Here is a 25,352-nt window from a genome sequence, read left to right as displayed (position 1 = left end):
CTTGGTATTATTCGATAGATTAGAGCCCAAAGTATTAAAAATGTATACTCACCACTGCTCAAAAGAATAGATTCATCATATAATTGATTCATCATATTTCAGAAGCACTTTCAATGATTTGCTTCTAACTTTTATAATTTTTAATCAATTTCATTCTTCCAAAGACCATTGTAATCTTGACTTTGTAAAATTGGAAAACCTATAAAGAACATATCAAATCCTTATATAGTAATATTGTATTTTGGTCGACGAAAATAGATCCAGTTGTTCAAGTCAAAATCGGGAAGCTCGATTTTCACGGTATAGATATGGTTTAGTGGACTTTTAGCTCAGTACAATTCCAAGAATCAGAAACGCAAATCGCCTCTTAAGATTTTTTTTTTCTTCCAAATCGCCCCACCCTACTACATATATTTGTATACCCTCCACCATTATATGGAGGGTATAATTACATTTGTGATTCCGTTTGTAACACATCGAAATATTCATCGGAGACCCTATAATGTATATCACCAATATTTTTAAAAATTTAACATAGCTGAAGCCAAGGTTTACCCTTTTAGAACACGCGATTTGTAATTGTATATTATACAAATTAAATATTTTTGGATAAAATGAAATGTTTTTGGACGTCGCAAAAAATATTGGCCTTAAAATATAATTTGCGTGGAAGCTGTGGCTATATTTATGTTAAAAAATGGGTAAAAATGGGTTGAAGCCACCATGTCTTTTTTTGTTTTCTCTCGATTTGTGAGTAAACCACACTTCTCTCGATTTTCCTGTCAAAGTAAAAGTAGAAGCAAACTAAATAAGGATCATCTTACTAATGTGTTACCTTTCAAAATTTGAACTGCTTCTACCATTAAATGATGCTGACATTTTGAAGCCAGATTTACAGTGTTTTTTGAAATCTTCTTCTAATTTCATTTCGCAAACAGGTTTTTTAAAAAATCATATATAGGATTGTAGTACTTGCGATTCTGAGTTATTTGATACGTATATTGTGAATGTAGTCTGCACAGCTTCATAGAAATCTGCATCCAAATGCAGAAATTTTGTGTGAACATTTTTCTAAAAATCATATTTTTCGGGTCTAATATTTGCAATTGTCTCTAGAATATCTCGTACTCCATTGCACATTTTAGTTTTTTACGTTCCCGATCCAATAAATCATTCCTTGTGAAAATCCATCTACTAAAACGCGAGTTACGAGAAATTCCAAAGTAGAAAAATCACCTAAAATTGGTTTTGAAAATATCGCGCATTTTATCGCGTTTTCTGCTGATCGTTTCCACTGCAATGAAAAAACGAGTGCAGCATCTTCGTTTTAGCGGAAACAGAGATTTGAAAACTTCACTGATAAGGAAGCTACATTCATTTTATCCCAAAAAATTATGTGTGATGCTACATCCACGGTTCTTTATTGATCGCCTTGAAATAGATATATATCGATGTAGATTTTCATGGTGAACACTGAAATCGGATGCGGACAAAAATTGTATGCACTTTGCGCAAATTAGCTATATTTTATAGGATTTTTAATGCTAAGATGCAGCCGATGCTACATCTTAGAGTCCAAATTATATTTGGAAAAATATATACAACTTAATAGATATGGCCTTGCTGTACATGAAAATCACATGCGGACAAAATGATTTTGATAATTACGCGATTTACACGTATTTTAAAATGCATATAAATAAAAATGGGTTATTTGACCTCTATTTCCATTTCAGGAGCTTTGAGATATATCCTCATCAACCCAATTACCTTCCCTAATGAGAAAACTTTAATATGAATGTCAATAAAGCAAAATCCGTCTATTTTATTGGGAGATTTAAGCAAAATGAAGGAAGTATTCCTACAAAGTTTTACAATATTTTCTACTACATAATACATGTGAAAAAATATTTTTTCAAACAAAAAATGATTTTTTTTGACCAAAATATGTGCTTATTTTGGCTGTAACATCGAAATTATACCACCAATCTGTATGATTGTAGTCTCATTTGATTCGCCGTGAAGTTTTAATCCACAACAAATTTTTATGTAATTTTATGACCACTAAATGGGCCTTAATTTTGAAAAAAGTTGACTTATATTCAATACTTTATCAATTTTATGTACATTCCGCGAATTCTGTGTAACATTTTGCAGGTATTATGCAATCTACTCGCTGAAGTCACTTCGAGGGAACTTTTTTGTAACAATTGTGCTCATTAAAATAATTAGCGTTTTTATAATATTTTCTTTCTTAAAAAGCGAAATAAAAGCGCCATAACTTTTGTCCGCAACAACCAAAAATTGGCTCGCGACCAGATTCTTACTGGGAATTTTTTTCTTAACCTACATATCAAAAATCGTTGATGTAGCGCGAAAAAAATTTATCCTTTTTTTCTGAAATGGAATATGAAATAATTGACAATATTCCTGATATATATTCTTGATCAGGATAAAATTCTAAGTCGATATAACCATGTCCGTCTGTCCGTCCGTCCGTCTGTAGAAAACAAGATACAGCTTTGTAATTTCGTATAGACGTTTCTATTACTCCTAGGATGATTGGTATTGCAAGTGGGCTATATCCTTCCACGTTTTGATATATCCCCCCATTGAACGGTACCACCCGATTTTCGGTATTTTGAAGGTTATAGCTTCATTATCACACCGGAATGACTGAAATTTGGTACTTAGTCTTCGTTGGGGGTATAAAACTTTTCTCCAGAATTTTGTCGGATTTTTTATATGCGGCACCCTCCTAACATGTTTAGTTTTGTTAAAAATTAAGATTGCCAAAGTTTGAGCTCAATATGTTAACACGTGCCACTGGGGCCTCAAAATTTCCATGGGCCCTTCATATAGCTAACATTAAAAAACTGACCCGATTTTCAAAATTTTTTGTAGGATTACTTGTTTTAGCCACTACAAAGAACTGGTAAACTGTTTTCATCAATTGGACAAAAAATGTGGTCTGTAGAGCGATATCTTTAAAATGTGTATGGGGCCAAAGGCTAATTTTTATGGGACCAAAGGTGAATATTCACAAAATCACTCTACAGACCACATTTATTTATTGTTATTGTCCCACGGTACCTCCCGATTTGCGGTATTTTGAAAGAAGTGGTCTCAATATTCCTGCGAAGTGACTGAAATTTGGTATTTAGTCTTCATTTGGGGTATACAACTTTCAACCTGAAATTTGTAGATATAGGTCCACGCCTTCTTATAGCCCCCATAGAACGGTACCTCTCAATTTTCGGTATTTTAAAGGTTATGACCACAATAATCCATCGAAATGCTAAAATTTCGTATTTAGCCTTCGATGGGGGTATTCAGCTTTCCCCCCTAAATTTGTCGGTATAGACCACACCTTCATATAGCCCGTATAGAACGGTACATCCCAATTTTTGGTATTTTGAAGGTTTTGGCCTCAATTTGGTACTTAGTCTTCGTTGGGAGTGCAGAACTTTCCACCTGAAATTTGCAGGTATAGGTTTACGCCTTCATATTGGCCCCATAGAACTGTATCTCCGATTATCGGTGTTTTAAAGGCTGTGGCTTCAATATTCCACCGAAATGGCTGATATTTGGTATTTATATAGTATAAAACTTCCCCCAAAATGTGTCCGTACAGGACCACGCCTTCATATAGCGACCATAGAACGGTACCTCCCAATTTCCGTATTTTGAAAGCTAGCCACACTGTTTTACTGAAATTTCTGGAATTCTTCATAAAGAAAGGAAACTAATTGTCCAGTTTTACTTTAATACAACTCGTGGTGGAGGGTATAACAAGTTCGGCCGGGCCGAACGTAACGATGTTCTCAGCATTTGACTTGACTTCAGTTAAGAAAATACAGATTTATCACTCCAAAACCCAAGCTGGCCACACTGTGCGTGTTCAACTAAAATTTTTCCTCGAGCGTATTCTCTACAGCTGACATTTTGACAATTCTAAAAATGAAATCAAAGCTTAAAACCTCACAGATATAACTTTTTCGTTGTGTTTTAGCAAAAATACCTTTCAATGTCAAATGGTTGTCTGTCAACGACTCTGTCATTTATGTATATCTCTTCCTTTCTCATTCTCATTTAGCTTTTGGTTTCATTTTGCTGCGGTGCTGAGTTTGCAATTACCCATTCTTTAGACTTATTTTGCCCACAGGTTATGATGTCATAAAGCTTAACGCATTGTTGCTTAAATATTTATGCGGACCAGTTTCGATTTTATTTGAGCTTTGTTTGTGGTTGTTGGTGGCATTTGAAGATTTTGAATATTGAACATTTGCGGAATTTATTTAATATATGTACAATGTTTTTTGCTTTAAATTAAATTTTTTATCAAGTTCAGTTCCATCATTATAGCAACTCATGGAATTAATCGGAGAGAAATGTATTTGAAATTTAAATGCGGCATTAACGAACAAAAGAAAAAAAAAAACGCTTGCAAAACCTTTACGCACCGCCATCATCATTGCCTTATTTAAATATAAATGAGTTCAATTTTGACATAAATATAGACCGTCATCACACAGAAAGAGAAGTTATGCAAAAAGATATTACGGTTATGTTTTTATTCAATATTCGTCCGAAGATAATATGTGGCCCATACAAAAAAGAAGATAAAAACAAAAAAACAAATATGTGTCAGCTGCTGTTTTCATTCATTCACAAGAAGACCGACCCAATGAAATATTTATGAAAAAATACACAACCGTTGACCTTGTTTTTTTGTTGTGTGGAGATTTTGTAAAGGTAACAGCGAAGTCAATTTCAAAACCGTTATTTTCAAGATGTTGACATTTACGTTTTGTATATTTTTTATGCATCTCTATTGATTAATTTCGATCACTGCAGCAGCATAGAAATACTAGTGATTTAAGAGCTTCATTCAGCATCCTGAGGGCATACTTTCTTGTAAAGTTAATGAGTGGTTCATGCAAAATTATACTGTGAGAAATTATAATTATACAATCGTAATTTAACTACATATTTGGATGCAAATCATTTACCGGCGTTATTTGTTGGCTATGAAAATACATGGACCTAAATCCCGCCATATGGGGCTTAGGAGGTTTCTTAACACAAGGACAAAATTGGGCGGTCCATTATATGGGAAGCCCAAATACTAATTTCAGTCTTTTTGATGGGATAATCGTTCGGTGCCACTCAGTTATATTAAATTCTATTACATATTTGAATACATATTATCTGCTTTAGTAAACCCACTGGGGTTCAAATGTCAATTTCATTGGGTATACGTCAAAAAAATCCCCATCAAGAAGGTTAGCGCCGCAAAAAGCTCTAATATAAACAGCCTTTTACATATTACATGTTCTATCTTGATTTCAACCGACAAACAGAGAGAGACATTAAATAGTTTTACAACATTATTAGGTATCGAACGTGAATATTTTAAATAACAAAAAAAATAAAAATAAAAACCTTTCCATGCGACCTTTAAATTTCACTTCCATTACACACGAATAAAATTACATTCTTCCTGTCGCCTGCACGTGATCTCTTTTCAATGATGTCACTCACTCACAGTGTCACTGACACACATTAGAAAAAAAGACTGAATTTAATTAAAAATTCTATTCAGCTCAATTGAGTTGTTCGGTTAATTTCACAGTCTTTGGCATTCCGAGCGTTTATTGTCACCGCACATTTTTTGTTTCTTTCTCTTTTCACATTCGTTGTCATTAAACCCCAAAACCCGATAACCTTCGATTATCTAACGTTTTGGCAGCAGTGAAAAAGCACAAAAAAGCAAACAATAAACTTTAAAGACGCCAACAATAATAAAAAAATAAAGTAAACGGTCAATTTTAAAATAGAGCGCGTTCATGATTTCGAATAAAAGCAACAATCAAAAAAGCTCACGCAAAAAGTCAATAAACAAGACCCCCCAAAAGAAGCACAAAACAGTATAACACATACATATAAAATTAAAAGGAACAATGTTGAAAAATGCAATAAGAAATTAAAATAATCGACACAAAATTACAAAATTGATAACTAAAAACAAAAGAGAGTTGTTTGATTAGCAGATGGAAAGTTTTTGGGAAATTACTTCTATTCACAAAAACGAAAAATAACATTTCAGTTAATAACATTTTCTATAATTTTATTTATTATCACCTAATCAGGTTTGTCGACCGTCCACGATTCGTGTTTAAAATATCTACTCTGGCGTCAAGAAATTAATTTATCCAACATCACGATTATAACAAACAAATTCCCAATTTAATTTCAACTAAATTGAAAAACTCAGTTGCAATATGCAATCCCTTTCTCTTTTAAATGTGTGTGTGTCAGTTTGTGATGTGTTTGTATGTTTTTATTGCAAAATTTTAACATTTATATTATAATTGTTAATTTAATGACTAAAAATGAATGGAATTTGGACAGTATTTTTGACATTGAATTACTCCGATCCTAAGTTCCATCACATTTTAATTGCAACAATACATTTTAATTTCTTATTTAAACAGACGTATAAAAAAACCCCACAGAGTCAATAATTAGATCTAATTTTATAACAATTGAAAAAAATCCACATCATTTTGTTCCGTACATGGATTAAATTTTTAATGGAGAGGTAGAGCACAGATATGTAACGTCAAGCCCTTAAAAGCAACACGTATAGAGCTAAAGGAAAGAATGCCCATATATCCCTCTGGAGTTGTAAGGAGAAGAAAACAAGTAAGAACGGCGCACAGTGGTTCAGAATCGTTTTTTCCTGGTCAAAATTCTGTAACTTTTGAACGGATAGAGATATTTTCACAATTCTTTTTTGTTAGACAGATAACACAATCAGCTTTCCGGTGAATTATAAGCCGTAAAATTCGGTCTGTTAGTTGCAGAGGAATTCAAGGTCAAGTTAAACTTTTGATTTTTTTTACTATTTTTCATCAAAATATCAGTGTTTTTGTGTTTTTTTATATCTTCTTATATATTAAAGATGGTCAAACACCAATAAAAAAACTATAAAAATACAAAAAAAAAAACTAAAAAAAATTTTTCGAAAAAAAATTTAAAAATTTTTTTCACAAATTTTTCACAAAAAAAAAAAATACAAAAAATTTAAATTTTTTCAAAAATTAAAATAAAATGCTTCTTGGGTTTTCATAAAACTTATATAACTCATATAAAAACTCATATACTCCAAAAAATGTTAATTTGTGTAAAAAAGCTGTAATTCATATGGAAATGGTATGGAAAAACACAAATTTTTACCCATGTAATTTCAATAAAATGAAAAAAAGTTCTAGTCCACTAAATTTAGAATTTCATAAAATTTAGTACCTGAGACAAAATAAAATAGCTCATGTTCTGTAAACGCTACTGTAATTTATTAAACCGATTTTTGAAGGCAACAGTCCTACCTACCTAACAAAAAAAACAGCGAACACAATATTTGTTATAGTTTCCGAGAAATAGCTATTTCTTTCTCCAGAAGTTTTCAAAAATTACGTATTTCTCAAACATGGGAAGATGTTCGTCTTTAGGGGCACCTCACGCCCTAGAATTTTATGCTGATCAATAATATATATACTTTATAGGATCTCCGACGAATATTTCGATGTGTTACAAACGGAATGACAAATTTAATTATACCCTTCATATGGTGGATGGTATAAAAAACACCAAAAACCTATGGGGGAACCCAGACGAGGATAAAACAAAGGAACTACTACAGAGTAAAAAAGACATTAGTAGAAGCGCATCTACACAAAATAGGTTGTGTGGAAAACAGCGAATGTAGAACATGCGGAGAGGATGACGAAACGTTGGAACACAGCCTTTGTCATTACCAGGCCTTCACAAATCTGAGAACCCAGTTATAATACATTGACTCAAATACCTAAAATCAGCCTATCGGAGCTATATCAAAATCCGATCCGATTTTGAAAACTGGTAAAAAATTTTCATCGATTGGACAATAAATGCGGCTATTTTTGGGAACTTCCGTGGCAAAGCACTTTTAGTATACATAGAAATTACTATGGAAACAAAGATTGCTAAAAAAAAGAGCGCAATTATACATATCTTAAAAAATCCCAACTAAATAGAAGAGTGTTTAGTAGAGTTATTCCATGGAAGTCATTTTATGCCAAATTAGCCCGTTTATTCCACGTGTGTAAACGTAAGCCCAACTGGAACGACGCCAACTAAAACTGTCCGGTACATCCGGGTATCCGGTTATTTGACACGAAATTCCATAACAAAAACCGGGTTCTACATTCGGCTCGGCTTATTTCTCGTGACCCCAAGATCGCGATATTTACCTTTTAAATGTCATAAAGACATTTCTTAAAGACAATTTTAAAATGTACACCTTTTACCTTAGCCGGTTTTTGATAAGTCTTACCGTTTTTAAGAAAAATAAAAACCTGAATAAGGCTTCCAAAAATGTCCTTTGACCCATAATAACATTTTTTACCCTAGCTCTATACCAAAATTTAGCATTGTGCGAATTTTTACTATTTCCCCTTTATACGCATGTCTTTTTTGACTGGACAAGTTGCCCAGCCTATATGAATTCTTGCAATGTTGCCCTTCGCACAATTTTTCCAAATGGCAAATGATTCTTATCGAAAAAATGTCAAATCGCCAAACTTTTAATGTTCTCACAGTTGCGTGTTCCAACAACTTCCGATTGGCTTTCCTTAACCTCAAACTCACAACATTTATTGTCGTTGCAAGGGTCAATGTTATGGGGTCAATTGAATCGGTGTAGTTTAATAGTTTTCCTACTTTAGCTCTCTCCTTCTCTTCTTTACCTAGAAATTCCCGTGATTAGAACACATTTTAGGTTACATCTAAAAGCGATTGTTTGTTTGTAACAACAGTTCATAAAACACATACATACTTCTGTGTATATTTTGAATTCAAAGTGGGATTCCAGTTGGCCGTCTAGTCTGTACGTTCTATACGCCTATGAAACCCACATAAAGATGACATTGAATTTGTTTGGCCGTTCGTTTTTTGTCTGAACTTGAACTTTACGTTCGTTCGTATTTTGGAACACATAAAAATAATTAAAACTACGGACGGATAGTGTCATTCAGTCAGTCGTTCATTCATTGGTATGGCGACAATGACACAAACATTCCAAACAGAATTAAAGCTGTAAATTTTACAACAACAACAATGTCATAGACAGTAGAAACGACGCTATTAAGCGCCAACACAAAACCAAAAGAAGGCTAATTATCAAGAAAAAAGACAATAAAAACAACTGATACAGCGGAAGGCAGTCATCACAGTGCTCAGGAACAAATTGTAATAAAACAAAAGGATGACTTGGTTAATTGTTGTTGTTAATTGTATAAACAAAATGCACATTGGGTTCAATTTGGAAAAATAAGTTTAATGAAAATACACATACTAATCGCAAGTTAAAGACACATGGCCAAAGAAACTATTTTAGAAGGAATGGTACTAATATAAATACAGCCAGATCAAGCTGAAGTAATGAAAATGTTGATAAATCAACCTTTCGAGCGACTTTACAATCTCTTTTCCAAAGTTAAAAACTCCCTAGATTTAAAGAACCTACAACATCATTTATATGTGGGCGATATTTTTTTAACGAGACCTAACTTTTTCTTAGTCAAGCCAATGTGCAATGCGCATCCCAAGGGCCAGTAATTTGAGTTTTATCACACAAGATGTAATGTCACTATTATTATATTTATAAATAATTTTACTGGTGGTGGTTGTCATGGCACGACATCATTAAGATAAGGAATCCCAAAAAAAAAAGAGACAAAAACAACACATAGAGACAAAAAATAAAGTAATTAAATCATTTATCTTCACATCAGTGGCATCATTGTGAACATCGCTCCCAATGGCATTACAATTGGCTACACAAAATTGGTGGCAATAATGATGCTCTGCATGATCAACGATTTGTGGATAGATTTTCACCGAGTTGCAAGGAATAAAAACAAGAGATTGTTCATACTATATATTTCTCATCATGTATGTATGTATTTCAATTAAAATAATAAATTTATATAAATTAGCTTAATGATATTCATAATTAACCCATTGCAGAAGTCCTGAAAACTGTGGGAAATTTAAGTCACCCTTAACAAAAGAGAGGGTAAATCATTACTCGTGTAATGACCTTCAGAGAAGAGGAAACATTTAATATAAAACAGAAGGAAACAACAACTAAATTTAATAATTAATTAACAACAATGCCGGAGTGTTGGATTACCAAGTGACTCGCTATATGCCTCCTCCAAATTTTGACAAACCAATTAAACGCAGAAATCTAAAGCCATAAACAATAATAAAACAACTATTTACTACAACAACACGTGATAAGGCGGCTATGACACAAAAACACCTTGAATAAATGAGACAGACAGACATGTGGGTGAGCGGGACAGAACTTGAATATTGTTGTTATCAAACATTATTCCATGCCTCATTAGAAAATGTTATCGTTGTTCTTCTCCACTCACTTGGAAGCTTTTCGTATGCAGCTCAGGCCGGAAATAAAAATAAAAACAATGCGTGCCTCGGCTGTAACTGTGTTAAGAGAATCAATACTTGCCAAGAATTTTTAATTCAATCGAAGAATAAATAATTGATGATAAACAGTTACGTTTAGTTTTAGTTTTCGGATTAAATTAACAAATGTTTCCTTATTTTGTTTGTTTACACAGAGATGACATTTTTGATGTGTTGAAAATATTTTTTCGAAATAGGTATATCAAAAAAAGTAATTAGTGTACGACCATGGTACAATTAGAAAGTATTACAAAGCCGTCAAGCTGATTACAATTTTTTTAGTGTTGCCCGACTTCTGTCAACTCAGCAAACCACTCGCACCGACATCGTATCGAAATCGGAACAAAATTCGGACGCCACGTCCGATGTCGAATCCGGAATAGTAACGATATCTTAACGAAAAAACTGAACTATGTCTCCTCTGAAAAATCGTTTAGAAATCGTAACGAAATCTGAACTATTTTGTTTCCGAAATTGTTGAGACGTATCGGACATCCGACATTTGGTTTGCTGGGAATGTAAATAGGTTTTTTAAAAGTGTATATGTGTATTGCTTTGAAAAATACATACATACATATGTAGATTATAATTAATATACAATTAACATCTCTTGTAATCCTTTATTACTGAATCGGTGTGAAGGATATTTATCAAATATTTGGAAATAAATTCTAACACACACATCCCGAAGGGACAACGGAAACATCTCTCGTTCATTTCTTTATTTATTTGCAAATAAGAAATCCTTATATAAAAAACACAAATCTACATAGAACCAAATGCCTTCTGGTCCTGCATTGACATCCCTCACGCTAATAGAGGTATATGCCTATTAATGTCATTAAATCTAATCATTACTTTTCTTAAATAAATTCTTATCAGTGGCGTCAATGTTTTGATTTTTTTTTTTCATTATAAACTAAAGTGTCGCCAAGGTTAGTCATATCACTTGGCAGACATTCTGACAACTTTAAGTGGGGATTTTTGTTCAAAAGCATTTGATATGAAATATAAACAGGAATTGTATTTAAACATATATATGTAACAGGGTCACATAAGAATTTTTATTTTGGTTCCGTTGACATTATTGATTGTTTTTCTAAAAGGGGAATTAGAAATTAAAACATTAAAATGCTTAAAGCGTTTCCAGAAAATGATTTTAACAATAATGAAATTTACATAGTGCGCATATTTCTAACAGATAGTATAAAGTGTTTAATATTTCGAAAAGTGGATGTCGACTTTAACAAAATATGGACGTATTTTAAGTAACGATACATATTCGAAAGCAATGCGGATTTTGGATTTATTTTCATGTTTCTTCTAAACATTAAGATATGTACCTTAGAATTGTCTACAAGAATGATGATTTTATTATCAGATCGAGTTTTGATGGCCTTATCAAAGCATGGCTAAATTCTGACTTTTGGAAATCGGGATATTTATCTGAAACCGCGTGTACTGCGTTTGATATAAAATATCGCTGAAAGAACTTGAAATAAATATTTTAAAAATTCATAATGTTCTTTCTAAAGAATTAGAAGAATTATTTGGAAGATTTTTACAAAAGGTGATTTTTTTAACCCCCTAAATTTTAGCTATATTTTTTGTAAGTGCAAAAAAGGTCGTTTTACCATGGTTTAAATGCCTTAAAGTCCAAACTCGATCTAACGACCCAAAACCAACTAGGGTTTTTATGAACTATTTATAAAACATAAGCCCAAGTGGAAGCATACGTTTTTGTAACACTCTCCGATATTGGTCATAAAGACCCACAGAGCGCCTTAACTATCTTTACATGAGAAGAGCTTACACCTGAAAAAAAAACTAAACGCCGGAGGGATTTTTATGTAAATCAGCGCTAAGGGTCATATTATTAGGTATCCAGGATATAGCATGAAAACAGCAAGTCCTATCGAAATGGGACTAGGGAAATTTTTGTAGCTGCGATAATTTTCTACAATGTTGGCCTTCATGAAGCTTTCCTATGTGTTTTCATTTTTCAGATATATAAGCTCCGGTCACATTTTAGGTTTTTTTTAGGTTTTCAGGATTTTGCTTGAAAACGGCAAGTCCTATCGAAATGAGTCTAGAGGAAATGTTTTAGCTGTGCAAATTCTCTACAAGATTGATATTTATGATGCACTGACAATATCGTCTGCTTTCATTTAACCCACTTAAAGCCACTGGTCCTTTAAACGCCACCAAAAATGGTTGCAAAAATTGACGTAAAACTCGGGTATTTTCGCATATTTTTGTGCGGTTTTTTGCACTTGGTTATAGTATTGTCTGTTATTTGTCATTCCATGCTTAAAATGTCTCATTTGGTCCATGCATTTCCACACAATCGGCCAAAAACCCAAGCAACTTAAAAAATCGATTTTTTTTTGGAATTTTCGACTTTTTATGAAAAATTAAGAAATCCTTAAAAAGTCTCAAAATTTTAAGTTTTCTAGCAAAAAAAATCTTGGCGCTAAGTGGGTTAAAGTTATTTAAGGCCCACCCACCCACTCTATAGAACATTTCAAAATCCTAAATCATTACCTTACTCAGTTTTTGATAAGAATTATGGTTTGTAAGAATAATCCCAAAAACGGAAATTAAGAGCGCCAAAATTTGACCTCGATCACCTTTTATTGGTATCCATGGAGACTTTTAGGACATTGGATCTAATGGCAAACTCTAGCTCGCCACCAATATTCCACTATATTTGATATTTCCCCCTTACCGCATGTCTATTTTGACTGGACTAATATATAATTCAGTAGTCAATATTCCAGCATCTTATTTCTGACTTATCACACAATAAAGTGACACAAACAAATTAACTCAAAACATTTATTTGCTCATAGTTCTGAAGTCATTTGGAAACACACTTAAGAACAATGGTTCAGTAAGCAATAAAACCAAGAATTAAACATCAGCAGCGAATAAAGTCAAGAATGAGAACAAAAATACTGCAACACATGTAAACAATAAAAAGAATTGTTTAATAAAAACAGAAACAAATAATTCCATGTATTGAGATAAAAGAATAGCTTTATAGTAAAAGAGGATGCTGTAAAAATCAAGACCTCTATTGGGGGCCTTCTTAACGAACTACAAAACAAAAACCTTCAAACACTTATACACACGTCTGGTAAAAATAAACAAATTAAGCAGTTGAATTTAATTGACAGAAATATTTTTCTTCGCCTCCCCTCACTAGCCCCATCCCTGACGCCATTAATCCAGTGCATTCCATTATAATTGTTTAAACCAGCACCCAATGAAATAAAAAAAAAACAAACGACGAATACAGCTTCAACAACCAGATGTTCATTTTCAGTTTTTAAGTTTTTTTCTTCACTTTAGCTCTTGTGTCATGAATAACTTGAAGAATGTGAGAAAATACAGAGAAACAAAATATGCAAGAAAACATTAAAAATGGACAGATGATTAAATCGTAAGGGGCAAGGGGTCCCCCTCAACATCATCCGTGGAGGGAGAAGAACTGCAGCTGGAACAATAAAAACGTTTGTTCAAATCATAATAGGCAAAAGAGAAGTCAGCTGGCTAGGAGGAGGTGGCAGGCAGAGGAACATCACCGGAAAACGCTTCATCTTTCAGTGGCGTTCCGAGACAGCATTCATAAGAAATACAAATATTTTTGTGATTTGTTTTCAAGCTGCTGCTGTCACTATTGGAGCTGCTGCTGTTGTTGTTGTCATTTTAGACATTTGCTGCTTTATGTCTGTCTGTCCGATGATTAAGTGAAATCGCCCTCATGAGGTCAGTTATGAGATATTTTTATACAAACAACAAGAAACAAAATATATATTATGTTTTTTTTTCTCACTCTGTATTTTCTCTCTTTTTCCACAGACTTAAACAGTCGGAACATGCAAGTGATCAATCTTCAGTAATTATTATGGTGGAATTGGGTGCATACACTCAAGAAGTAAAACTTTATCAACGGTTCGAGGAGAAGAGTTCAAATGAATAACTTTAAGAATGGGACAGCTTTAACAAATGAAAATTTGATTTTCTTACATGACGATGTAACATTTCAAGTACGACAAATTTAAAAACATATCAAATGCCAAAATTAAAAACAAAAGTATGCTGATACGTTAAAAATTTTATATATTAAAAATAAATATTTCTTTTCAATGAGGGTGTTGGTCCGATAATTCCAATCACCATTGTATGTAGCAGTAGGTATGTGATTTTTGCTCTTTTTTGGCCATGATTAACTACGCAATAATTTCTAATATTTTGTGGGCGTTTACTGGTCATTTACAAACCGAATAAAAGCGACTGTTGTGTTTTCATATTTTAATGCAATTTACAATATTTTCTTTGAATAGCAGACGACAGGCATGACGGACAAGTGACAAGGCATCATTTATGGAAAAACAGCAAAACGTATTTTTAAATAGAAAGTGAAAGCAAAGAAACAAAAACCGAAAATAATTTAAGATATTGTTATATAGAAAATAAGAAATAACTCCAACACAAAAGCTTTCCAAACAAATGTTCGCTTATAGACATAAAGAAAGAAATGTGGGAGAATATTTGTTAAACAGTGTCAATGTGTTACCGTAAATGTACTCATTTGAACAGTTAAACTAATGCTGTTACATAATTAATGTTATATAATTCACAATTCAACAATAGTCAATATAGTATCACAAAGGTATACATGTGGCGTTCTACAAAACTAGTGCAGAATATTTTTTTAGATAAAGATCTTTATCTTTGAGGATTTCGCCAATATTTAGGTAAAAACGTAACGATCTCCATAAGTTATAAAAAGAATTAATTTGAAAATCATAAAATTAGAAAGCTTTTAAGACATTCCATTTCAAATTTCATTGAAATCGGACAAATATAGCGTCTTTCGTGCATCAAATACCTCAAATCTGTCTAAAATATATATGAGAGCTATATCCAAATTTGAACCGATTTCTATATAATTTGGCACACTTATTTCTAGACTAAATACCGTCGAACATTCCAAATTTAATTGAAATCGGATATATATATCATGTTTCGTGCACCAAATGCCTTAAATCGGACAAAAAAATATATATGGGGGCTATATCCAAATCGGAACCGATTTTTACGAAAATAAATGGCGTTCGTCCTTTGGCCAAAGAGACTATCTTCCCCAATTTTCATGCGAATCGGACAATAAATGCGACCTGTACTTTGTTTACAAAAATACATGGACAGACGGGCAGACAGACGGACATGGGTAAATCGACTCAGAAAGTGATTCTATGTATATCCCTAAAAGGAACTATGGGTCTATCTCGTTACCTTTTGCATGTTACAAACTAATGCACAAAGACATAATACCCCTTACCACAAGGTTGTGTAGGGTATAAATAGGAATTATTCGAATCCCACTACCAAATAGGACTCAAATTTTTTGTAATTAATTGTAGTTTAATATACACAATTTAACCTGACTATTTCGAAACAAAATCTATTTTTATACTTACAAAATAGTATGTTTTAAAAAACCCAATAAATCTGTTACGAACCTAAAAAAAAAAAAATAAAAGATATAGAATGGTATTATTTGATTTTTGAATTATTGTAGATGTAAATATTTTATTAAATATTGTAATATAAATATAGGAATAATATTGGAAGTGTTTAAATTATGAAAAAAATCCGAAAACGAATTATAATAGTTGAAAGTCTTGTGAGTCATATTTGTTCGGATCGACTTGTAAATTTCAAGATGAAGCGGATCAACTTTTAATTCAATGAATTATTTTATTTTACTTTACTATTTTGTTTACTTATGTACATATTTTGTTTAAGCTTACGTTTACGTTTTCACTAATCGATACTACTATTACGCAACAACGTTTAAATATTTGAATTTAACAGGTTAAAATGCAACTATATCAATATTTTGTAAACAGTACTATTAATTTACATCTTTCATCTTAATACATTTTGTATACAACTAATTATAGTTGAGTTACCCGCTTCTCACGTTGAGTACTTAAACGATCGCAAATTTCAATAAAGTCACTCTAACTTGTTTAGCCAACATTGAAAGTTTATAATCTACCACGCTTGCCCAAGTTGATGGATATAGTTTCATAAGCTGGAAATAAACACTAAAAAGAGTAAAAGTATTCATTCAAAAGAAATCTTGTGTTGTTCTTTCGTATGAAGCCATATCAGCTCCGCTCACAAGCTGCTTTAAAGACATATTCTCAAATATTTATATTTTAATATGTATATACTTTTGGGATACCCTAATCTAAATTAGAACTTTAAACATAAGCTTCGTTCCCGTACTTTTAAATAGTAAAACTCGTAAAAGAGAGAACTGCAAAAAAATTGTTCTCACACACAAGTTTTTTGAAATAGTTCGGGAACGGAAAAATGTCAAAGTCGGCGTGTCAGCCAATCAGACGCCGGCAACCATGTTACTATTTTTTTACTCGCCCAAATTTGTCGTGTAAAAAGTTTTTAACGTTTTTACAACTTTTTTGTGTACGGCAACGCTTTTTCGGGTAAAATGTGTAAAAAAGGTAAAGATTGTAAAAACTTTTTAGTTCTGGAACAAAGCTATGTCAAGAAATGCTGTCTCCTTTGTTTGTTAAGGGGAAAAAAGTAGTAGAAAGCTTCTAAACCTATTATAGAAGAAAACAAGTAAGAGAAGGCTATAGTCGGACCGGGCCGACCATGTAATACTCTACACCACTTCCTATGGCCACTATTTTTCCATGAAATTTATTTTATGTTATTGTGACGTTACGTGTTATTTTCTTTATTTTACAATGGACAGACGGACGTTTTCTTCAAACAATTTAAATTTGTATTAGGAAAATAAAAAAATACCAAAGGTATCATAACTTGCTTTTGCAACGGATTACGTTGCTCCTAAACTAACTTTAAATGAAAGGTGCTTTCAGCTGTGAAGTTTTTGCTGATTCTCGAATCGTGAAAACCAAAAAATGCGAACACTAACCACGATTTATTTTTAAAGTCCTCCGGCATTTTTTTTATTTTGGATTTTCTTATCTATAAACATTGTAGTTTCAGAATCGGCAAAAACTTCCCAGGTGTAAGCACCTTTCATTTAAAGTTAGTTCAGAGGCGCACCGCAATGATCGATTTGCAATAGAAAAACAAACAATATTAAAGGAACATACTTACTAGGCGTTTACACACAGCCAGTATTGGCAAGACAATAGCAAAGTTACAAACCACACACAGAGAAGAGATATTGTTGAAACAATCATATTCTAAGAACAAAATAGTGTACTTTAAAAATCTGAAAATATATATTGTTGTTTCAATCATATATTTTTTATTAGGAAACATGATGACACAAAATATATTGTTGGGCCAATAATACATATATTAAGAATTTTAAAATGTGATCATATAGAATATGATTGTTCCAACAATATTTTTTCTCTGCGTGCATTTTCACCAATACATTCATACTTTTCTCTATACATATTTAAAAATTTATAAATGTATTTGTGAAAAAGATTTGTATTTTTACTATTGTCTTGCCAATACTGGCATTTGTAAACGCAGGGTAATGTATATGTTAGACAATAGGTCCATTATATTGATAAAATTTTTATCAATGGAGAGGTCAAGATTTGGTTTTCGAGTTTCACGTTCCTAATTTTTCGGAATATGCCCCACAGAATTTAAAATATGCACCAAAAATTTGATTTAGATATTTTCCGACAACAAATTATGGTCAATTTTACCGTTAAATACTATCCGATCAAAATTAATGACATTTTCCATGGAAAGGCCAAGAGTTCCTCTTCTGAATATAACTATCGCGTGCGGAACATATCTTCAAGGAATAAAGTTATATTAAAATTGTTACCAATTTTCACTCAGTGCCCAAACTTCCTAACCCACATGCCCAAATCGAAATTACTATAAAAATGAAGGACTAGTTTTTGATGTCCTTAAAAAACCACAAAATTATTAGTTTTCGAGCTGGAGTTGGCACCGATTTCAAAATGTCAGAGTAGTAAATGTATAGTGGTTTTTCAAACCGATCATGGCCCTATGGGCTAGGTTTTTATATGAGCATAAATAAATGTGGGATCGATCTATTTCCTACAACGTGGCAACACTTTAATTTAGAACTAAGCTCTCTAACAACAAATATAATTTTACTCAAACTCCTTTGAAGTTAGTTCTTACTCAACCACGGAGAAGAAAAGACGTTCTAACTCCGCGAATTAAAGACAAGCAGACGTGCTAATCGAAGACGGCAAAACGGCAGACGGCTGAATTTGCAAACGTTTAATATTCTTTGTGTTAATACTTTTTTTTTATTGTTTCAATTAAATGTTTTTACTCATGAAATATTGCTGTAACTTTTCGTTTCACACATTAACTTTCATTTACGTTTAATCAAATACATTACTCATTACTATTAATATTAAATAAATATTAATAAAACATCAAAACCAACCCGGTCTCCTATTTATTTAAACGGAAAATAGAAATTCCCAAAAATCAGTGAGTTATCCGGGAAGGCCATACCCGACCCACCCTATATAAATAAAATAAAAAAAAACACGTTTTATGTTTCTATACAAATCACAATGAATATTTCCCTTCCAACACTCATATCTCCGTTAATTTTGTTCCGATCGACTTAACAATTTTACCACTTATTCTATGATACTTATAACTTAAAATATTTTTTTCCATTTTCTAAAAATTTACAAGTGGGGGTCACCCCTTAATGGACGGACGGACACAAATCGCTTTATCTCGTCGATAAATTTTGGTATACCACATGGGGAGTCTACACGCAGAGAAAAAATATTTTTCGCTTTTGTTGGAACAAAAATATATGTTTTGGTTCCAAAAATGTATTTGTTTTGTTCAAACATTGTAATCCAAATCCAAAAATACCATCTTTTGTTCCAAACATAGAAAACAAAAACAACTTTCGAATTTCCGCAATATTGTTAAAATCGTTAACAATACAGATTGTAGGAACTATCATAATCTAATTTTGTTTACAAAAAGTATTGTCAATACAGAAAACTAGCCCAGAAATTTTTGATTTGAGTGCATATACTTCTCATATACACTTTTCGCATAACTTGGATATAAATGTCGCGTATAATATTGCAATCATTGATGAACACAATACATGGTTTGCTGCATTGGCTGACAACAAAGACAAACAAAAAGCCACAAGAACCCACCACAACATAAGGAATAATTAAACACCATAACAAACATGAAAAGGAAAGAAGAATGAAACAAAACAGAAACAAATAAAAACATGAGTCTCACAAGTACATACACACAAAAACAAAGGTAAAGGCAGCATGTCATGGAAACACACCACAACTCACCAAAATTGTTTTTTCAACACGGCATCGAATAGCGAGAGAAGAGAAACACATTTTCGAAGAAAAGAGAGAAATATTGTTCAGTTGACACAAACTATTTTTGGATTTACAATACTACATGAGGAATCCAACAATATGTTAACATTACATATTTTGCTCTTGGAATATTGTTGGATCAAACATATTTTTTTCTCTGCGTGTACGACGAATATTTCGCGGTATTACACGAATTTCCACATTGCGGTGTAGGATATAATAATAACATAATAGTCACTTACGTATGGACAATTTCATAGTAACATTTAAAAGAGGTGAAGCTTTACATCAAATTAATGCTTGGTTCACATTTACGAAATCCGCACGATTTCAATTTCTTTGCGTATACGTCAAATAAAAGCACATCTGAAATTCATTGGATTTCATTTGACGTCTAAGCAATGGAATCGAGTGGATTTCGTAGATGTAAACTTACTATAACACAACAAACAAGTTAAAAAGGGTGGCCACAGAAAAGTGTTACCGGCATTTTCTATTTTAGGCTTGATTTTAAAACAGTAACAAACAAGCAAAGGGCCATACATGTAGCCCCATGTTAAAAATTATGGCTACACAAAAAGAGTGTGATGTTCACACTTTCATGCTAAAATGTTTGACATCTAAAATTTTATGCTTTGTTGGCACATGATGATCTTCGCGGACCTGTACATGTTTTTTTTTTTTTTCATTTCTTTAATTTATTATACATACTTCAGCAAAGAAAACTGGGAAATAAATTCTTACTTTAAAAAGCTCTTCTCATTGATGTTTTTGTTGGCGACTACCGTATACAATCATCCAAAATGCACTTCCGTTATTTTTAGAAAAGAAACACAGCTTTTTTCTAATGGAATGCCATGTGAATGGCGTTCCATTCATAAAACCAACACCCTCCTCTATACTTGTAAAGTGTTTAAACAATTACTGATAAAATCCAGTAATAAATGAAACTCTTCAAATGTATTTTATTTATGTAAAGTAATTATGATAATTTCATACTCGTTCAGAAAAAATGTTCAATACAATTTTCATTCATTTAAATACAAAGAGCAACTCTGATATCACATTGGAAAGTCGTCCATATTTCAACATATGGAAAATGTCACGTTTGACATCAGGTCCTCGATGCAGCACCGACATTTCAATACTTTCATGTATTTCATGCATTGCACGAATGAATATCTTTTGAAACAAGAACTATGACCGGTTTTTATATTTCGCATAAAAAGCAGAGGAAAACTCTAGGCTCAAGTCAACCACCATTGACTTTATTATACATATTTGTTTGTTTATTTATTTATTTTCTGTCCGGTTTGTTGAACAAGCATACACTCGGCTATGAATATGTATTTTATCTTTAATCGTAGTAATGCATATTTATTTATTCATCCATGTTTTTTTTATTTATTTATATTCTGTTTGCATGAAATAATAAATAATTTTAATTGCAGTTTAAATTTGCAACAGTCGATGAAAGGATGAAGAAGAATGTTCGCAGCATCACGACATGCCGGTTGTGATTCATGACGATTTTCTCGGAATTACTGCCAAGTCATTTATGAATATGTAGACAATGTCTCAATTCATGTTTTTGCAATGCAATCTATTCAATATAGGAAAAAATTAAAAAAAAAATTATGTAAAATTTTTCAGCACATGTCAATAAATTTATCATGAAATTTTCTAGGTCCTTGCCAATACCACTGATGTTACGTCCCATTTGAAGCCATTATTTTTCACAGGACGATAGCCGTGGACATCCCACGCAATTTGACATGCAATACGAGGCTCCCTTTGCTTGTCTTGATAACGTAATTCTAGCTTAAAGCCCTCAAAATAAGGCATTTTTACCAAGTCCGATATGGAGCTTATATATTTTCCATGTATATTCACTATAAATATAACAAAACCAGTTTAGATCGATCGCACGACATCTTCTTATCTTGACCAAGGAAAAACGAAGATTTGCGTAAAAATCGTAAAATAGGGCCCAGTAGTCGGATTCTCTAGGGAATTTTTTGGTTACCGACAAAAATCGGTCAAATTAAAACGCAAAATTATGAATGAAAAGTTCAAATAAAAGTTGACATCACTGTTGCTATAGGTAGAACTTTGCGACTACTTCTTAATGGTCGCTAACTTACCGAATTATATCGCTAACTACCGAAATTATAAGCATTTTAATTTGAACGATTTTTGTCGATAACCAAAAATGCTGATTCTGGCTTTGAAAATAACTCAACATTTTGAGTAAGAAACAGAAACAAAATCGGATAAAACAAAAAACGTGTTGACCAGTGTTATCCCTATCGAAACTCATATCTGAACACCCCTCAAAAATCACAAATGTAACATTTTATTGGTTCGAAATTACTTAAAAATAATTGACATGAAACATAATAAATCGTTGGGATATTATAGATTTTCTGAATTAATTTGCTCGAGCAAGATCTATTTACCACGTTACGTAAGTAGCACAACAACAACTCAATTTTGGTCGAAAATTCTTCAAAATGTTTGTTTACGTTTTCATACAACTAAAAATTTGACAGATTTGACCACGACGCTGGCGATTTCGGGCCCCTTATAACTTCATCATGGGTTCATAAAGTGTTTGAGACAAAAACATTCCCAAAGTAATTTCAATTCCACTGAATTTCTAAAGTTTAGATTTGATTTCTTTGAAGCTAATTTTGGAAAATTATGAAGAAAATATGAGTAAATGGTGTTGTATACGGAAATTTCTCCTTTAAATTCCACTAAAATCAGCACTCAAAACTTAAACTTAAAATCACTTTCTGCAGTGCTTCCCCCTCCACACACGAAAAAAAGTGTTGTGTTAGCAAAGAAAAACATTCAACATTTGCATAAAAACAAAATATGTTTTCCTGTATTTTTACTGCTAAATAAGCAACAATAAATAACCGCCGACTAACAACGAAATCGAATAAGAAACACAACCTGCAAAGCAACTACAAAAAAGTGCAAACGTCAACAAAATTGCCAAAATAGGTGCTTTAATATATGGAATTATTTCACTTTTTGACGTCCGTGCGCGTTCGTATGCCAATCAACGTCGCCAACACCGAACATCAGAGAATGTAACAGTAATTTCATGTTAATTAACCGACTACTTCCGTTCGGTAACTTTGGGTAAGTCAAGAACGTCTGCCGTTTATGTTTAGCAAATTTCTGTTGGAATTTGAATGCAGTGAAAAATGCTGGAAGAAGAACAAGGTAATATACATGACATTTAATTTATTGGAGATTTTTATAAGGGATCCTAAAATTGTTTATGAGAATACAGTTGTTCTTTTCAATAACAAATAACTTTCTGTAACAATTTGCTTAAATAAAACATAGTCTCTTTTTAACGCATTGTGTCTATAACGTGGGTCGGTGGAATCGTCGAACCCTATTTCTTCAAAATGATGCCGGTTAGGACTTCCTCGTGAATCGCGACAGTGATTGCGACTATTTGATGTCTGAAATTGAAGCTCGTAATCTCGGCGACATTTGCTTTCAACAAAACGGCACCACTTCCCACACATCGCATCAATCAATAGATTTATTGAGAGAACACTTCGGTGAACACGTTTTGGACCAGTCGATTGACCACCAATATCGTCTCATATCACTTCGTTAGACTTTTTCCTGTGGTGTTATGTAGAGTGTAAAGAGTATACGGACAACCCCGCTTCTATTCATGCCTTTGCGGAAAACATCACGCGTGTCATTCGTCAGTTAGTTTTATTTTTCCTCAGGTACTAAATTCTAGTGAAATTCCAACTTTAGTGAGCTTTTAGGGAACAGCATGGAACAGAGTTTCGTTTTCACAGAGCGATGCCTGAAAATTCCTCTTTCACAAATATATACTTTGGTAACAGTCCCGCTGTTCCGTCCGTTTAACATTTTTTTTTAAATTTATTGAAATTACGTGGATATGTGTTTTTTCATACCGTTTCCCATATTAATTATAGTTTTTTTACACAAATGGACGTTTTTTTTAAATATATGACACGGCGCTCTTGAAACAATTTTAAATGGAAGGTGCTTACACCTCGGAAGTTTTTGCGGATTCTGAAACTACAATGTTTATAGATGAGAAAAATCAAAAAACAAAAAAAAATCGCCGGAGCGCTTTTTAAATAAATCGCGATTTAAGTTGAAATTTTTAGGGGTTGTTTAGGTTTTCACGATTTTGCTTATATCAAAAGGGGACTAAAGAAAATGTTGTAGCTATGAAAATTCTCTACAAAATTTACCTTTATGGTATTCTCGACGGTTTTACCGTTTTTGAGATATAGAAGTTCAAATTGGGACAATTCAAATTCAATTAAATTCTGTATCGTCCCCTTATAAAACATGACTGCAAATTCCCAACTTAAACTTATATATTTAAAAACATGTTACAACTAAGGATAAGTTACTTAAGCCAGTCTTGTAGAGAATTTTCACAGCTTTAAGATTTTCTCAGGTCCCATATCGATAAGACTTACCGTCGTATTCAAGTAAAATCGCGAAACCCTAACAAAAAAAAACCTAAAAATGTAAACTGAGCTTCATTATCTCAAAAATGGTACAGGCTGGGAACAAATGATAAACGTCAATCCTATATAGAATTTTTACAGCTACAACATTTTCTTTAGCTCCATTTCGATTGGTGTTGCGGTTTCCAAGCAAAATCGTGAAAACCAAAAAACCACCTAAAAATGTGAATTTTGACCGCGATTTATTCAAAAATCCCTACAGCGATTTTTTCTTGTTTTTGGATTTTTCTCATCTATGAACACTGCTGTTTTAGAATTCACAAAAACTTTCTCTGTGTAAGCGGTTTTCATCAAAAGTTAGTTAAGGCGCACCCTTCAATTTGAACTTCTATAACTCAAAAAATGGTAAAAACTACGAAAATACCATAAAGGTCGATCTTGTAGAGAATTTTCATAGCTACAATATTTTCTTTAGTACCATTTTGATAGGACTTGTGGTTTCTAAACAAAATCGTGAAAACCTAAACAACCCTTAAAAAAGTTAACTTAAATCGCGATTTATTTAAAAAGCGCTCCGGCGATTTTTTTTGTTTTTAGATTTTTCTCATCTATGAACATTGTAGTTTCAGAATCCGCAAAATCTTTCAAGGTGTAAGCACCTTCCATTTAAAATTGTTTCAAGAGCACCGTGATGAGTTTTATGAATATCCAAGGAGTATTATTTTGATTTTTGAACAAAATTTAAATTTTTCGAAAAAAAAATCGAACATTTTTGAAAAAAAAAATTAGAAAAAATTTAATTTTTTGCATTTTTATAGTTTATTTAGAAAAGGAAATATATTTCTAAACTCTTTATATCTATGTATTCACCACTGTTAAGAGACTTAAAATGTTATAAAATAAATAAAATAAATATTATAATTTG

The 25,352-nt window shown here is 32.4% G+C and overlaps 1 protein-coding gene across 12 annotated transcripts in view; it reads right to left on the bottom strand.

Annotated features, from left to right (window-relative positions):
- fwd (phosphatidylinositol 4-kinase beta fwd) overlaps positions 1-25,352 on the bottom strand; it is a 158,371-nt gene that overhangs the window by 109,116 nt on the left and 23,903 nt on the right. Inside the window, exon 1 of one of the 12 annotated variants that reach the window (XM_073987330.1) lies at positions 16,026-16,062. The exons of the other annotated variants lie outside the window; for them this stretch is intronic. The gene's annotated coding sequence lies outside the window, so the exon portion shown is untranslated. Of the gene's footprint in view, positions 1-16,025; positions 16,063-25,352 lie in introns of those variants that run through there. 12 annotated transcript variants of the gene reach the window in all.

This window comes from Musca autumnalis, unplaced genomic scaffold, assembly GCF_047663935.1.
Source record: "Musca autumnalis isolate F117 unplaced genomic scaffold, ASM4766393v1 scaffold_4, whole genome shotgun sequence".
NCBI classification, from domain to species: Eukaryota; Metazoa; Arthropoda; class Insecta; order Diptera; family Muscidae; genus Musca; species Musca autumnalis.
Note: the sequence above shows the minus strand (reverse complement) of the source record. Positions and strands in the feature narration are given on the sequence as shown.